The sequence below is a fragment of the Pelophylax lessonae genome (assembly GCF_965119305.1).
Source record: "Pelophylax lessonae genome assembly, chromosome: 1".
NCBI lineage: Eukaryota > Metazoa > Chordata > Amphibia > Anura > Ranidae > Pelophylax > Pelophylax lessonae.
Window position 1 is genome coordinate 222,731,739 of NC_138768.1, and position 18,057 is coordinate 222,749,795.

At 45.1% G+C, this 18,057-nt stretch overlaps 1 protein-coding gene across 2 annotated transcripts in view; it reads left to right on the forward strand.

The window, feature by feature from the left end:
• HECTD4 (HECT domain E3 ubiquitin protein ligase 4) overlaps positions 1-18,057 on the forward strand; it is a 335,164-nt gene that overhangs the window by 28,758 nt on the left and 288,349 nt on the right. The window lies entirely within an intron of this gene.

An 18,057-nucleotide genomic window follows, 5' to 3' on the forward strand; every position in this document is an offset into this window, starting at 1 on the left:
GGGCCCGGGCAATGCAGTGCACTGGGGCCCTGCCTACACAATCACCCACGAGAATAAAAATGCAAATTATCGATAAGGCGATACTTATTGGTACAGCAGTGCCAGGCTAATGGTTCGGTGGCTGGGTCCGGTGAACACACACGGACGGGAGTCAGACTCGACTGTCCTGTGTGCGCCTGTTCCCGTAGAGGTGGACAGGCATTCCTGCAGTTGTGGGCTCCCCCTCCATGGCCAAAGTGGCCTGACAACAGTGGGATGCACACAGAAATTGGAACTAATGCTTTACTGTGGCTGGGTCGCTGGGCAGATTGGGGCCCTCGGGCAACTGCCCAGCATGCCCGTTCGGTAAGATGGCCCTCCTGCGATGGTCTCATCCTATATAATACATTCAAGCAAATGTATTCTATGTAGTCTTTTTTTGCTGGATAGTTCTGAAAATTACTTACGGTCACCTCCTTAGGAAGCATGCTCCCATCTTCAGTGTGGCCATCTGAAGCCCGCTCGTAGCTTCTTCTGGAATACCCAGCATGCACCTCCTGATCTTGGGCATTACGGAGGCTGCCCATTGACTCCTGGGGTTGATGCCACTTATACCCCAGGAGCCAATGGGTGGCCGGATATGACGTACCTCCCTGCTGCAAGGTACAGTGGAAGTGCACCTGTGTAACCGTTTTAATCTTGTCGACTAAAACGTTTTCGTCTACTAAATTAACACAATTTTAGTCGACTAAAATACGACTAAAACTAAAACAATTCAGATGACTAAAATACGACTAAAACTAAAATGGCATTTTAGTCATAGGACTATAACTAAAACTAAATAAAAAATTGACATCATTAAAATTAACACTCCTCTTCTGGCCATTTCTATATCTGCAACACAATTCCATCCAGAGCATGTAATAATAGCACATTAAAGTTTAAACATGTATTGCACCACCGCATACGCAGAAGTAAGGAGCATCTACTAAGCTGATGAAAACTAAATAAAAAAAAAAAGTATTTTCTTATATTTTTCCCTAATATTTAATGTTGGTAATATATTCAGGTAATATTTGCAATGACATTACAGCCAATGGAGTTTACAGCAGTGTTAATTTCATCAACAAAAACATTTTTGCACCGCTTTCGTCACCGGCATTTTTCAACTGACGAAAACGAAACGCAAAGTATAGCACATTTTCGTCAAATGACGACAACTATGATGACAAAAATCAAAATCCGTTTTAGTTAACGAACGAAAACTAAACGAGAATGTGAGGCAGGGACGTTTACCCAACTTCCGCTTTTCACGTAGCTCCGCCTATGTAGCGTCTGGCGTGGCGGGCCCCATGACGTCTGACGTGAGGAGTGGACTACTACAAGAGAGTCGACTCGAGACCAGTCACCTGACCTCACCAGAGCACTGCAGCTGCAGCACTACAGCCAAACGCACCAGGCCCGACTCATCACACGGCACTGGCACCCGGCCACCACCACATCCAGAGCAGAGCACCCACTGTGAGTTAACAGCCAGGCCAGCTATTACTGCCTCCCCGAGTCCCCTCAGACCAGTCACCACTGGCATCCGATTCCGCCATCCATCCAGGACTGTGTGTGTGTGCATATAGGCCGCTGAGGCCAGCCTGGCCCATCCTGTTCAACAACTTCAGTTCAGAGACAGACCAGAGACCACCCTTAAACCTGAGTCCCCCATCCAGCACTCTGAGCAGCACTGTGTGCACTCACTGCACTGACTGCAGGCAGCAGCATTACAGGCCTCCTCTCTGACCTGACCATGACCATTTAGTCGACTAAAATGTAGGGCGTTTTAGTCGACTAAAATGTAAGATGTTTTAGTCGACTACTAGCTCATTATGTATTACTTACCTTAGAACGAAGCCCCGACACGGACCCAAGGACATCGCTGCGGGTGCTGCAATGATCCCTCTGCGTCTCTTCCGGGTTCGGCGGGTCTGGCGCTGTGATTGGCCAGAGCCGCGATGACGTCACTCCCGCGCATGCGCGCTGGAGTGATTTTCCGGCAAGCTCCCAGCAAGGAAAACTGAAGGTCCCCCCGGACCTTCAGAGCGCATGTGCCGCTCGCGTGAGTGGCTGCATGCACTGCAAGTATCTCCTAAACCGTGCCGGTTTAGGAGATATTAATTGTACCTACAGGTAAGCCTTATTATAAGCTTACCTGTAGGTAAAAGTGTCAAAAAGCGGGATACTACCGCTTTAATTGAAAACTTTCCTTTTAAGAATAAGATCTGCTGGTAATGCCACATTGCTTGTTTCCTTTTTTAAAGTGGTTGTAAACCTCAGACATGAAATATGAATAAAGCATGTCCCTCTTTAGTGTGTACTTGTCTCAATCCAGAGCACTTACGTTTCATTTCTGACTGCTGCCCCCTTCCTCTGCTGTCTGTGTGAGTCACTTCTCACATGTTTTCCTAATGCCAAGAGGTAAACAATTTATGGTGAGGGAGCTCCAGCGCACAGCCTGTTATTGACAGTCTTGACTCTTTCTGTGTGATGGGAGTGTGTCCCTTCCCTCCAGACAGCTGTCAGCTCTTGTCACTGAGTGTAACTTCAGCTCCCTGCCTCCTGATTTCTGAAAGCCCAGACAAGCTGTTTAATATTTGGATTGAATAGATGTAGAGAAGAAAAGAATACAGATAAACAGATACAATTTATGTAGGAGGATTGGTTACATCTCTGTATCACCTAAAGCCTCTCACCTCATTATTCGGCCGAAAATAGAAAAAATAGCACTTTCGGTGTTCGGCCGAATAAGTCAAAAGGCTGAATAATTTTGTGCCGAATAATAGGGCTGAACGATAGTCGATATGATATCGACTATCGTTCTGTGGCCGTAGGCGATATTCATATCGCCGAGGTCACGATATTTACAGGGGGAAGGGACTCTGAGGAGGACAGGAGGACTCTCAGACTTCCGTGAAGCCGGGACACTTCAGCGGTGAGCATACATTACATTACTCACTCGTGCACTGCAGCCCGCCCCACACATTCAGTGAGTCTTACTCTCCTCCCTAGTTTTTTCAATGGCACATTCAGGAAGCCAATCACGCCGTGATTAGCTGCACAGCGAACCAATCACGCGTGCCTGCACACCTGATTGGTTCCGCTGTGCCGCTACTCACGGCGTGATTGGCTTCCTGAATGTGCCATTGAAAAAACTAGGGAGGAGAGTAAGACTCACTGAATGTGTGGGGCGGGCTGCAGTGCACGAGTGAGTAATGTATGTATGCGGCTATGCTCCTTTCCAGGCTTCTACTACCACCACTATGAGAGACTGTATATTCTGATCGAGTCCACACTGACACTGGCTGACTGTCACTGAGTAATTGATGTTACCACATTAACCTTGACCTGCCCAGTGCCCTGTATCTGCAATTAAAATTTACAAGGCTGCCTGCATGCTTCCTGATTTCCATTCCCAGCATCCTTCCCAATCCCTACAGTGTCACTAACATTAACCCTATGGTACAAGGCTGCAGTGTGCACTGAATCCCATTCCCTACAGTAACATTTAGGGAGAGAGAGAGAGACATGAGAGGACAAGAGAGAGAGAGAGAGAGAGAGACATGAGAGGACGAGAGAGAGAGAGAGACATGAGAGGACAAGAGAGAGAGAGAGAGACATGAGAGGACAAAAAATTGGCAAAATAAATGGAAAAAATGCGAAACACCGCGTTCGGTATTCGGCCTTCGGCCAAACATTTTATTATTATTCGGCTTCGGCCAAGAATTTCATTTCGGTGCATCCCTAGTATGCACAAATAAAGAACTGTTTTCAATGAAGTCTTCTGGTGGTGTGCGGCCATTTCCTCCATATTACTCTCGCCTAATTGGGCATGTGTAAGGGTTTAAAATGACTTTTAATACACTGTTGTAATACATACTGTGTATAAACTCTTTTACCGGAAAATATATTTGTAATTCTGCATTTTGATTAATGGATTGGTTGGGGCGCTCAACCCCTGTTTTTATACCCCCCTCAACCACAAGTATAATAAAGAAATGGCAGCGCAATATCCTCATGAGGCCTCATGTAAACTGTAGCTGCTAAACTGAAGTTTAGAAGCAGTTGGGCGTTTTTTTTTTTTCAGCAGCCCCTGAACTCTCCTCTAATGTTATCTTATGTGTACATGTACACTCAGTCATTTTTAGTAGGTTAGAGGCAGTTCACGGTACAGGCATTTTTTTGAAAGCAGATAAATTGCATTCAGTACTGTAGTTTACCAGCATTTCAACTGCTTGTAAATGCATGCAAATGCGGTAACCTGCGTTTATGTGTGTTTATAAGCGTTTTTAAAGAGGAACATGTAAAATGTGGAAAAAACACAATTTTCACCATATGCTGTTGCCTGCAAGCAAGGGGAGAGGGAGATAGAGAAAGAAGGAGGGAGATAGAGGGGGGGGGAGAGAAAGACGGAGAGAGGGAGAGAGAGAAAAGTAAAAGAGAGAGGGAGGGGGGGAGAGAGTGAGAGAGAAAGAGAGAGAGCAAGCACTGATGTGAACTTTGCCATTGTAAACCATATAACCTACTTTCCATGCGTTTTTGATGCAGAAAAAACACGCACTGGACTGCATGTGGTGTGAACTGGACCTTGTATACATCTGATATGCTATATATACGAAGTACCTCATAACTGCCAGCTGTTTTTGAAATTGAACTCTGGGGAAGTAGCTAAATGCACAGTGCATATACATATGTTTAAACTGTCATAACCAAAGATTTGGAACTCTGTTCAGGATGTCTTTTGCTCAAGACAACACAGCTGGGTCCTGCAGCACCACTCTGCATACCCTACCGCATCCTCCGCAACCTGTGATTGCACCATGAGAGAGCAACAGCACATTCATTAGGTTATCTTTGTTTTCCTTCCTGTAAACAGGATCAAAGGCACAAAGCACTTAAAGAGGAAGTAAACCCTCCTCTGCAACTTGTACCTATAGGTAAGCCTATGATAAGGCTTACCTATAGGTACTGTAAATATCTCCTAAACATGTACCGTTTAGGAGATATTTACCTTACATGCATCCAGTGCCGTTCCTTCAGAGCCTCGTGACGTCACCGCGGCTCCGGCCAATCAGATGGCCGGATGCCGCGATCCCGGAAGACGGGCGACTGGACATGTCGCCCGTCATAGAGGTAAGCGGGTGGCACGGCCGGGGCTCGTTCGAAGGTAAGTATTTCATAATGAGCTAGTATGCGATGCATACTAGCTCATTATGTGTTTCTCTTGCAGGGTGAAAAAAAAAAAAATGTGGGTTTACAACCTCTTTAAGGCCCCTTTCACACAGGCGGACAGTTCACACTGCCATATGCGATACGCAGGGGGTGTCAGTTAAATGTTAACGACACCCCCAGTTTGATCGCATATCGCAGTGCGATCTGACAATTCGCACAGGATCGGATCGCACAAGTGTGAACCACTGTGCGATCCGATCCTGATGCGGCTGGAAAAAAGGGTCCTGTGCGTCTTTTGTGCGGGTGCACTGGAGTGCGAATTTCAGCCATACAAAGTGTATGGCTGAATTCGCATCCGCACATCCGATCGCATGTAATGAAGGAGCAGTACGCTCCGAATTACATGCGATCGCCACACTCGCAAAAGTGTTAACCGGCCCTAAGTCAAGCAAAAAACAAACATTTTTTGTACAGTTAGTACCATCCTCGGGTTAGTATCAGTGTGCTTCAGATAGGACAAAAAATTGTCAAATGTGCAGTATTGTTTCTGGGCCCTACTACGGGTGCAAACAGCAAATAACATCCACATACAGTATATGGTATCACTGCAATTGTCAGGAGTAAAAAGATTTGTTTTGGGTTGTTCTTTGGTGATTGCTTATTGTAGTAACAAACAAAATACAGCTACATTTACAAAAATTATATTTTTTTACTATTTTGGGCCATTTTTCCTACGATGATAAAAAAATAAATAAAGATATCCTTTGTCCTCGCTTCGGCAGGACATATAATAAAATTGGAACGATACAGAGAAGATTAGCATGGCCCCTGCGCAAGGATGACACGCAAATTTGTGAAGCGTTCCATATTTAAAAAAAAAAAAAAAAAAGATATCCTTAACCATTTAGCAGAAAATGAAAGTCCGATTTTTTTATTTATTTATTTTTCTTTCCTTGGGGGGGGGGGGGGGGGAGGTATAATTTACCTGGATACACCAAGTAGTTGTTAAGACACATTCAGTTTTGGTAACCTATTAAAAGTTGCAAAATGATGTTTGGGCATTCTGGGTTTGTTTTACCCTCTGTCATGAATGCACTCTAATACAGGAGTTGTTACTGGTCAAATCACCAACAATTATACACAGCAGGAGCTGTTCTGTAGGTACTGCAGACTTGATGTCCGCCGGCACCCGGCAATCATTCCATACACAGGGGGAGTGGCAGTCTGCCTATGTAAACAAGGCAGATTGCATTTCTGTCAGAAGGCGTGGATCCTGTGTTCCTGCAAAGCAGGGACATGGGTCTATGCCTTTCCCCTAGTACAAGGACCACCCCCACAGTAAGAAAACACTGGCTAGGAACACCGTTAACCCTTTGATCGACCCTGATGTTAACCCCTTCCCAGCCAGTGTGATTAGTACAGTGACTGCACATATTTTTTAGCACTGATCACTGTATTTGTCACTGGTCCCCAAAAAAGTGTTAGTCAGTGTCCAATTTGTCTGCTGCAATATTGCAGTCCCGTTAAAAGTCTGATTGCCGCCATTACTAGTGAAAGATATACATTTTTGTACAGTAAATTTTGCGTTACAGGGTTAGATAGATAAGGTTTAGAATGTGGCACAGAGCAGGTTTAGCATTAGTTAGGTTTTGCCTGCACTTCTCTCTTAATGCATTCTATGTATGAAGATAAAAAGCCTACAGTGTGCAGCATCCCCCTTAGCCCCCCAACACATGAGCCCCATCTCTGTCCAGCGATGTCTACAAGTGCCTCAGCTCTCCGGGACTCTTTCTCCTGATTGGCTGGGACACAGCAGCGGTGCCATTGGTGTCAATCAAACTCAGCCAGTCAGGAGAGAGAGGGGGTGGTCTGAACTGCTGCTCTGTGTCTGAATGGACACAGGGAGTTGCAGCTCGGCTTGGGTGCCCCCCCCCCCCAATAGCAAGCGGCTTGCTGTGGGGGCAATCAAAAGGAGGGAGGGGCTAGGAGCTTCGGCCAGGGACCTGATAAAAGGAGGCTGCTGTATGCAAAAGCACTGCACAGAGGAGGTAAGTATAACATGTTTGTTATTTTTGTAGAAAAAAAAAACAGGACTTTACAATCACTTTAAGGCCCCTTTCACACTATTGCGACGCAATTTTACCGCGATTTTGCCGCGATTTCGCGGCGCGATTTTTGCCGCGATTTTGAAAGCAATGGCAAGGCTATATGCCTCAAAACACATTAAAATCGTGGCAAAGTAGTGCAGGAACTACTTTGAAATCGGTGCGACTTCAAAACGCACTGATATGAATGGGGCTCATTGAAAATAATGGAAAACGACTTGTCATGCGATTTTGCGGTCCAAAATCGCGGGACAAGTCGCACTAGTGTGAATGGGGCCTAAGTGCCGGTTCACATTTGTGCGATGCGGGAACGCTGCGAATATGCTGCGTGATCCCGCATTGCATCCGCAACCCTGGCAGTTCACACTGCCATATGCGATGCGCAGGGGGTGTCAATTAATAGTTGACACCCCCAGTTGCGATCGCAGTGCGATCTGCAAGTTCGCACAGAATCTGACTGCACTAGTGTGAACCATTATGCGATCCGATTCTGCTGCGGATAAAAGCCTCATGTGCGGATGCGGTGCAAATTCAGCCATACAAAGTGTATGGCTGAAATTTGCACCGCACATGAGATCGCATGTAATTTAGGAGCAGTGCACTCCTCGCGATCGCACTAATGTGAACCGGGGCTAAGGTCCCTTTCACACGATCGGACCAATTAGGTCCGCCTGTACGTTTTTTAAGCGGACCTGGTCAGGCCACCCATTCTACCCTATGGAGAGGCTTATGTCAGCTGAGATGTGTCCGCCGACACCCGTCTGTCACCCGATCCGACAAGATCCGCCTAAAACAGACGGATGGCGATACGTTCGCCATCCTTCCAGCGGGTTGGATCAGATGGGATCGGATGAAAACGGACATGCTGTCTGTTTTCATCCGATCTCCCCATAGAGGAGAGCAGGGATCTGACAGCTCTGTCTGCACAGTGATCAGAGCTGTCATCCGACTGCTCAGCAGGGATCAACGGAGTGATCTCTGCTGAGCTAGCGGAGTCCGCCGGGTGGATCCGCCCCATGAGAAAGGGGCCTAAGGGTGGGAGTTAAAACTGTCATTGAGTCAGTTTTGATTTATTGGTATGCTTCTTTTTCTAATACCAAACGTTAGATTATCCTAGCAAGGGTGGTATTTTGGTAGTCCCTTCATCCCTTTTTTTTTTTTTTTTCCCTTTTCTCCTAAGGGGTAATATTAGAGCAGCCCGTAGAAGTATCTGTAAACATAAGTACTATATCTCATTCGGTTGTGGTGGGCTCAAGACAGAAAGACAGAAAGCAGTATGCATGGCCTCTCTGCTGAACAGCCATCCCACCCACATGCTAAGAAAAGCCTCCATTTCCAGTAATAAGCACTTGATTATTTTTAGTGCCTGAAATAATCAATCTATTTTCTTGGCAAGGAGAGATGGTGAAAGATGAGTTTGGTGTAAAGGGAATTTTTAATGTGCCTTGTACATAAAGATTTGTTTATGGGCAATGGCAGGGAATAAAGAAAGTCTCTGGAGTCTGGTTTACAATGCCCTTAGGAACCTATCTCAAGTAGCATTACCTTGGTCAGATGCTGACTACAGCCCAGATCCTGCAGTAAATAAATAACATGCCTATACTGCTAAAGATTGGCCTAAAATTTATGATGAGCAGGATTGTATTGAAAATAAATATGGACACCAAGTTTAGTTCCTAAGGGTCCTTTCACGCGGGTTTTCCATCTGGCGAACTCAGCGGAGGATCGATCCGCAGATCCCCGCTGAGCAGGCGAATGACAGGTCCGTCTCCGCTCACTGTGCAGAGACGGACCTGTCAGAGTCCCGCATTCCTCTATGGGGAGATCGCATAAAAATGGAATGCATGTCTGTTTGCATCTGATCCCATCTGATCCGACCCACTGGATGGATGTCGAATGGGGAGCGCCTGTCATTTTTTTTTTTCTTTTTATCCGCTCCTCCAGACTGATGGAAAATAGGGTTACTATCCGTCTTGAATTCACGGACAGGATTGGATCAAATAGCAGCGGGTGTTAGCAGACATGTCACTGCTGATATCCGCTGCTCCATAGGGGTGCATGGAGCATCCGATTAGGTCCACACGAAAAACTGACAGGTGGACCTGATCGGAAAGCCCGTGTGAAAGGGGCCTTAGACCTTAAAGCGGAGTTCCACCCTGGTTATACATTTCTTTACAAAAATACCCCCGAGACAGTCAGGGCTAGCACATTCCACAATGGCTAGCCTCTGATCTGTCCCGGGTTGCACTTACCTTTCAGGAGATATACTTACCTTGAAATTGTCTTCTCCAGCGCTGCCATCTCAGGTGTGGGCAGCTTGAAGCCAGCACGATCCTCTTCCGCGTCCTCTTCGGTCCTCTTCCTCCTTCTTCGGTCCCACATGCCCAGAAGCTGTTTAGAAGGGGATGACGCGCGCGCCCCGGAACTGACGTCGGGGCCGGTGCAGGCGCAATGATTCCTGGGAGCTATGACGTTCAGCTCCCAGGAATCATTGCAAAAGCCAGGAAGTGACGAATCGCCGTGGCCGCCGAGGGGAGGAAGAAGGAAGTAAGGTGAGTATATTTTCTCTAAAAGGTAAGTGAAAAAAAAATAAAAAATTGCGATTATCCATTTGTTTTTCAGGTGACCGGGAGCGAGAAGATGGAGGTAAGTATAAATTTCGGGTGGAACTCCGCTTTAAATGTGTGTACCTTATGTGAGCCACATGTAAGAATGATCCCTATATTCAAATATCGGTGTATGAATGAATTGTTTCTAGACAGCCATTGTAACCACACTGGTGCGTAAGGGTGTACATTTTGTTCGAATTTAATGGAAGTGCTGCCTCAAAGTGGATCTTCATTGCATCTGAGCACCACAAACCAAAAATATCATTTAATTCATTTTTTAAAGGTCAACTTTTCATTCGGAATCAACCAATATTAATTTTATTTTTTTGAAGTATCGGTCACAAACTTGCTGATGTGACCGATATTGCTTCAAGTGGTTGTAACACAGTGATGCCTGCAGCTACAGCTCGGCTGTTATTACAAGCAGCGGGAGGGTACGTCCTTCCGCTGCTCTGCCAGAGTCTCCTGTCCAACCGGGAGGCCCAAGCGACCAGCTGGCATGTACGCCAGCTGGCTGAAGACCCGAACAAAGCTGGAATCGGCTCTGATCGGGTTTCCAATGTAGTAAGCTGGAAGCAATGTCATTACATCACTTCCAGTTACTGGAGCCTTAAAGTCACCAGATAAAAAAAAAAAATGACAGTATTCAAAACTTTGGCTTTTTAAATGCTTTTAAGTGCAGAGAGGGGTTTGTGGTCCTATAGACCCCCATATCCCTCCATAAAGAGTACCTGTCACTGCCTATTACTGTCACACGGAATGTTTACATTCCTTTTCTTTTGACAGCAATAAAAGTGATAAAAAATTTAAAAGGACAATGTAAAAATAAAAACTTTAAATATGCAATGTTGATTGGGAAAGGGAAGATCCGCTTAAGCTGCCCATACATGGATTGAAACTGGTTCAGCATGGACCACTAGACTACTATTTATTCATCTATGGCTGTTCCTGTTCAAGGGCAGATGATCTAATGATCGACTCCTCCTCCTGAATGGGACTGTCCATATATTTTCCATCGACCAATAGGCTGCAGCACTGATCAGTGTATTCTGACAGTGCGAGAATCCTCGCTGTCAGAAAACAATGGCACAGCAGGGAGATTTTCTTCATCCACTTTCAATGTCTGGATGGGCAAATCAGTTTTTTTTTTTTTTGGGGGGGGGGGGGGGGGGAGTTTATCAGCTGTCAGGCTGATTATAAAAAAAAATACCCATCTATAGCCAACTTTAGTCCCAAATATCTTCTAAATACCTGAACCTAATGTTCTGATCTGTACTGTAATTGTTTGAAAGGGGGGAACCTGGTTGTTTGCTAAGGGCTTCCTAGACTGTGAGCATCTTCTTTAAACTGTACAAAAAGTTTTTACTTGTGTTACCTGTGCTGGCCATCCACTTAGTTTTCTCTTGCTTTCAGTCAGTACAATACAAATAAGATTCGAAATCAATAGAAAGTGCCTGTAAGTGGTCCAGAAGTAGTTTTGATTTTCCATTACATTTTTGATCATGTAATTGCTGGAAACAGTTGAAGCTGATGGAGAAAAAAAATGTTCTTGTGCTTTTTGCTGGCAGTTATCTCCTCTTTGTGGCCATGTTTAGGTTACCTTAGACAGTACCAGTTATTTGGCAGAGGAGGCCTAAGCTTCTGATCTTCCCATTGCATGCAAGTATAATTAATCCTACAGTCAAGCAAAATCAGAATGAACATTTAACAAATCAGGGGTATGATATGGCAGTGTATTAGTATGTTGTTACCATATAATGTAATAGGGCGGGCAGTGGTGTAGTGGTTAGCACTTTCATCTAGCAGCAAGAGGGTCGCTGGTTCGAATCCCAACCACGACACTACCTGCCTGGAGTTTGCATGTTCTCCCTGTGCCTGCGTGGGTTTCCTCCGGGTACTCCGGTTTCCTCCCACACTCCAAAGACATGCTGGTAGGTTAATTGGATCCTGTATTAAAAAAAAAAAAAAAAAAAAAAAAAATAAATGGTCCTACTGTGTATGTATGTGAGTTAGGCACCTTAGATTGTAAGCTCCTTGAGGGCAGGGACTGATGTGAATGTACACATGCTCTTCCAGCCCTCTTCCACTCTCTCCTCCGCCCCTCTCACAAGAAAAAAAACCCTTGACTCCTGGGATTAATGGCGATAATATCCCAGAAGTTAAGGGAACTAAAGCTGCCTACGTCATTTGCCTAAGTGAATGACCCAGATGAAGACCTGAAATACAAGGAAAAAAGGTATTTGGAGGCAGCACAGCACACTTTTTTTTTCATCCAGTGATATTAAAGGAGGAGGAGACAGGTCCTATAGTAACAAGTTTATAAACTGACTGAAGGTCCACTTTCAACCTTGGGTTGCAGGAAAGAATATTGCTCGAATTTCCCATCAAAACCGTCATTGTTGATGAGTTAATCGCTCCCGCAGCACTATTATGTTCTTCTGGCAGGGAGCCATCCCTACCCAGAGAATACAATAATGACCAGGTGAAGAAAACCCAACAGGCTGGTTATACTGTAATCGATCGATGGATCAACTTCAGTACAACCAGCCTGTCCATAGACTGATCAAAATCCTGCTGAACCAGCCAAATTTCTATCGTCAATGGCCGGCTAAAAAGAGTTGATATACAACATACAGTTAAACCTTGGATTGCGAGCATAATTCGTTCCGGAAGCATGCTTGTAATCCAAAGCACTCTTATATCAAAGCAAATTTCCCCATAAGAAATAATGGAAACTCAGATGATTCGTTCCACAACCATTTATTCATAAATCCTTCAATTTATAGTCCATATAAAAAGATTATAGCATTGCGATAGGTTATATAACCATAAAATGTCCATCCACAAATAGCCGCTTCCACAACGGGATTAGAAGCAAAATCCAGCAGGAGCTACATGGTATCAAAGAGAAGAGTGGCACCTCTAAGTGTAGCAATATGGTTCCATTTAATGAAGGTGCAATATTTAGCAACTCACAAGGTTGATGAATAAAACAGGCACATCTAAGTACGCAGGCATCCGGGGTAAAGCTGTCCACATAGACTATCTTCTGCACCACCGGCTGCCAGTCTGTAATCCTGACCGGGAAGACCAACCTGCAGTAAAGCGATCTGAAAGCGAGGGGCAGCATGGAAGGGATGACGTAGATGGCGATGCGGAGGATGGTCCTATGTGGACAGCTTTACCCCTGATGCCTGCATCCTTAGATGTGCCTGTTCCAATCATCAACTATGTGAGTTGCTAAATGTTGTACCTTCATTAAATGTAACCATATTGCTACACTTAGAGGCGCCTCTCTTCTCTTTTATACTCAGCTGTGACTTGAGGCTACTTGTATATCAAGACATCGCTTGTAAACCAAGTCAAAATTTATTTGAAAATTTTGCTTGTCTTGCAAAGCGCTCTTAAACCAAGTTACTCTCAAACCAAGGTTTTACTGTATTTTTATTTTGAGCTACGTTGTTGGCTTTTAGAAAAATGTAGACTTTGCTTTCTAAATAATAAATGGAAAAGAGTATTGGAGTACAGGGCAGACTTGTGCCAATTGTTGCTAGACTGAAGTTACATGGACAAATGGCATTAAACAAATGTAGTAGTATTCTAGATGTGTTTATATTTTATATATCATTGCAAACTTTTCCTCTGCCCTTTATTATTATTCCGACTAGAATACCTGGAAGAATTCCATGCAAATATGAGATAACATACAAACTTCAGATACTGTATTTTTAGTAAACATAGTATCCCATCACTGAAAGACATGAAAAGCAGCTACATAGGCTCCTTTCACACGGCCGCTCCGTGTGTCCGCAAATCATCCCATCCGTTTGCGGATGATTTGCGGACATAATGTAAGTGAATGGCACTGCGGGTGTCAGCGGAATACCATCCGCTGACACCCGATTTTCCTCCTTTCAGTTCTGTTCCGTTTTTACAAATGGAACAGAACCCCATTTTTCCTTCCGTGTAAAAAACGAAAAGGAAGGAAAATCGGATGTCAGCGGTGTCATCCGCTGACATCCGCAGTGCCATAGACTTACATTATGTCCGCATATCATCCGCAAACGGATGGGATGATATGCGGGCACACGGAGCGGATGACAGAAATGTCATCCGCTCCGTGGAAGAAAAAAAAAAAAAAAAGTCCCGCAGCGGACCTTTCACATGGAGCGGCCGTGTGAAAGGAGCCTTATGAATTTTTCTTTCCTGGTGATTATTATTGCTTTGAAAACAAAGCTACGTAAACAAAATTTGACATACATACTTTGTAGTTATAGATTATATACATGTCACATAGGTTTCCAGGATAGGAGCTTACACCTATCCTTGGTTCGTTCCAGCATTATAAAACCATTCCTCATATGCATACGTTAATGAAGTCTTTGTTACGAGGAAACCTGTGTACATTTTCGCCAAAATTTGGCAGACTCAAAAAAAAAAAAAAACTGACAGCCCAGTTCGGAGACGCCGTACTAACAAAAAAAAAAAAAAAAAAAATATATATATATATATATATATATATATATATATATATATATATATATATATCACCGGGACTGGATGGCTTGCACCCAAGGGTTCTTAAAGAGCTCAGCCAGGTGATTGCCAAACCATTATTCTTGATCTTTAAGGATAGTTTACAGACGGGTATGGTGCCAGCTGATTGGAAAAAAGCCAACGTGGTACCAATATTTAAAAAAGGGCCAAGATATATCCTGGGTAACTATAGGCCGGTCAGCCTAACATCAGTAGTCTGCAAGATTTTGTAGAGGATGTTAAGGGACCACATACAATACTTTAGTAATGAAAACGGTATTATTAGTAGTAATCAGCATGGATTCATGAAAAATCGTTCTTGCCAGACCAATCTATTAACATTCTACGATGAAGTGAGCTGCCACCTAGATAAAGGAAAGCCTGTGGATGTGGTGTATCTGGACTTTGCAAAGGCCTTTGACACCGTTCCCCACAAACGCTTACTGTACAAACTAAGGAAGGTAGGTATGGACCATAAGGTGAGTACCTGGATAGAGAACTGGCTCCAGGGGAGAGTCCAGAGGGTGGTGATGGGGAGTACTCGGATTGGGTGGGTGTGGAAAGTGGGGTCCCCCAAGGTTCTGTCCTGGGACCAATCCTGTTTAATTTAGTGGATATCTGTCAACCAGGTACCCACTTCCAGGTAAGATTGCAATCGTGCGGCGATCTACACATTTTCTGGCCCCTCCTCCCCCCCCCCCCACTGCCTTCTGGGATACACACAGTTCCCAGAAGACTGCAGAACCATTCAGAAAGCCCAGCGTGACTCAAGCATGCTCAGTAGAAAACAGGCTGTGAAGCAGCAAGGCTTCGCTTTCTGTATCCCTTAGTGAAGATGGAGGCACCTGCACCTAGAGCCGATGGACAGATCGGTTTGGGGTGCAGACATCGCGGGGTCCCTGGACAGGTAAGCGTCCTTATATTAAGTCCCGGTTCACACTAGGGCGACCTGTGAGGTGACCTGGTCGCCGTAGGTTGCCTCCCATAGGGAAGCTGCGGACCCGTTCTAATAGGAGCGACACAAGGCGCTCCGACTTAGAAAAAGGGCCCGGAGCTTCTTTGGGGCGACCAGGAGGCGACCGCCATAGACTTCAATGTTATGAAGTCCGTGGTGGCCGCTCCGAGGTCGCGGCGCGCTGCTCGCACCGTGACCTCCGAGTAGCGTCGCCCCTATGTGAACGGGGCCTTAAAGTCAGCAGCTACAGTATTTGTAGCTGCTAAATTTTTGATTTTTTTTTTTTTCCCCAGGCTGAAACACCGCTTTATGTCTGTAGCTGAGTGGAAATTTTGTATGGCTTTTTTTATTTTGTATGTCATCCGAATGCTTTGAATCATTTCTTGGAAATTGTCCTTGATCGTATTATGAGTGGCATTGCTGGGTTGGCTGGCCCAGAAGAAGTACATTTTCTCTTGTTTGCAGACTATGTGACATTGGCTAAATCCCTGAATAAAATTCAACATTCTCTGCACATAGGAGTCAGAGATTGATTTGAAAGGATTGCAGTTTCAGCTGTCATCATTATTTAAAATCACCTTCCAGCTTGAGTAAAACAGTACGTACTGTGCTTCTCATCATGCAGCAATTATGTTTCTTATGACAGATAATTAACAGCACGCTTCTTCAGTGCTGGATCTTTAAATGCATTTTACTGAAAAGAGGGTTGTGACTGGTCAGGCTGCATTGTTTACAGAACCATTCTCTACAAAGTAGATCTTTCTGGTAGTCAAATGTTGCTGTTTGCACTGTGGTTATTGGAATCTCTCTCTAGTTTAGCAAATTTGGATAGTTGTCATCAACAGTTCCATATTTAAGTATAGCAACATTCATTTATGCCTAGGAATTTATTCACTACTGAAAAAAATACTTACATATTCACCTTCTAATTTGTGTGAGCAAACGGCTAGGCCTCTTCTTAAAAAAAAAAAAAAAGAAATACAATGAATTAATTTCGGTTGGGAGCTTTCTAATATATTCCTGTCATTCCTTAGCTGTACGATTTACACGGTGCAATAATCAGTGCTGTATCTTGGCCTAGGCCAACAAGGCCCAGGCCTAGGGCGGCACTTTGCAGGGGGGCAGCAAAAAGTGGGCACTGATAAGCTTCACTGATGGGGCTGCATTGATATTCTGCACTAATGGGCTGCACTGATGGCCACTGATGAGGCTGCAATGACTGCCACTGATGAGGCTGCGCTGATTGCCACTGATAAGGCAGCACTGATAGGCACTGGTATGATGCACTGATAGGCTGCACTAATGGCCACTGATGGGGCTGTACTGATGGCCACTGATGAGGCAGCACTGATATGCTGCACTGAGATGGGCAGTAATGAGGCTGCATTGATAAGGCTGCACTGATGAGGCTGAACTTATGGAAACTGATGAGGCTGCACTGAAAAACTGGTTGTAGTCTGTGGTTTACAGATAACAGGGCGGATCATAAACATGAATGGGTGTGGCCTTTACAGGAAGGGGTGGGTCATATTTAAATTAGGGGGTGCCCAAGTTGAGTCAGGCCTAGGGCAGCACAAAACCTAAATACACCACTGGCAATAATGATATTCATATGGATGTTGTTAATGTGGCCTGGCTTTATATTGATGTCTACAGCAGCACAAACATCTCTCCATTTTTTTTTTTTTTTTTTTTTTTTAGGGGCTTCTCTTTTAGCTTAGCCATAGATAGCCGAATTATTTATGGCAGTGTGACCTATCAAGCACATTTACATATTTAGCGTTTTGATGTCCAGGAACTGGCCGTTAGGGCTGCACGATATTGGGGAAAAAAGTACATTGCGATATTTGGTTTTCAACAATATATATCGCGATATTTCTCTGGGTGGAATGCAGAAGACACTGACAGTGTGGATTAGGCAGAGTTGGGACTCACAGTGGTGATAGGAGGTAGAAGAAGTTAGAACACAGCCCAACGTGAGTGGAGCAGCCACAGCTCCTCACTGTTGTCCTGTCTGGAGCTCAGGATCAGATGGTGACCCGTCAGGCACAGGGTCCCGCCCACTGGCGGGTGGAAGGGTCGTACAGGACCACCTTGTCCATCCGGGGGGTTTTGATCAGCTCTGCGGACACCGGAGGATCCCCGTCATCGTCCTCTTATCACCAGTACTACACCTGACACAGCGCTCCCCCTCCCTAACTGGAGACAAGTTTCCCCTTGCTTTCGGCTGTGATCCCAGCTCTGCCTCTAGTCTCCAGCCGACCATTACTCCGCTCTGCTCTGCCCATTGTCTCTCCATTGACTCTATTTACAACACATTACAGCCTGATCCCGCCCCCATGCGCGCCCCGATGCAGCCAGGAGAGACAATGGGCGGAGCAGAGCGGAGTAATGGCCGGCTGGAGACTAGAGGCAGAGCTGGGAGGGCTGGATTGCATCTGGCTGGAGGGGCGGAGTTCCAATCACAGCCGAAAACAAGGAGAAACTCATTTGTGTCGGCTGCCTGCACAATATCGTGTCTTCGGCTATATGAATATCGCCCACACCCACAGAACGATAGTCGATATCACATCGACTATCGTTCAGCCCTACTGGCCGTTGTTTGTTGCAAAGATCCACCAGCATACATGAACATTTCTCAGCTTTTTTAAGGATA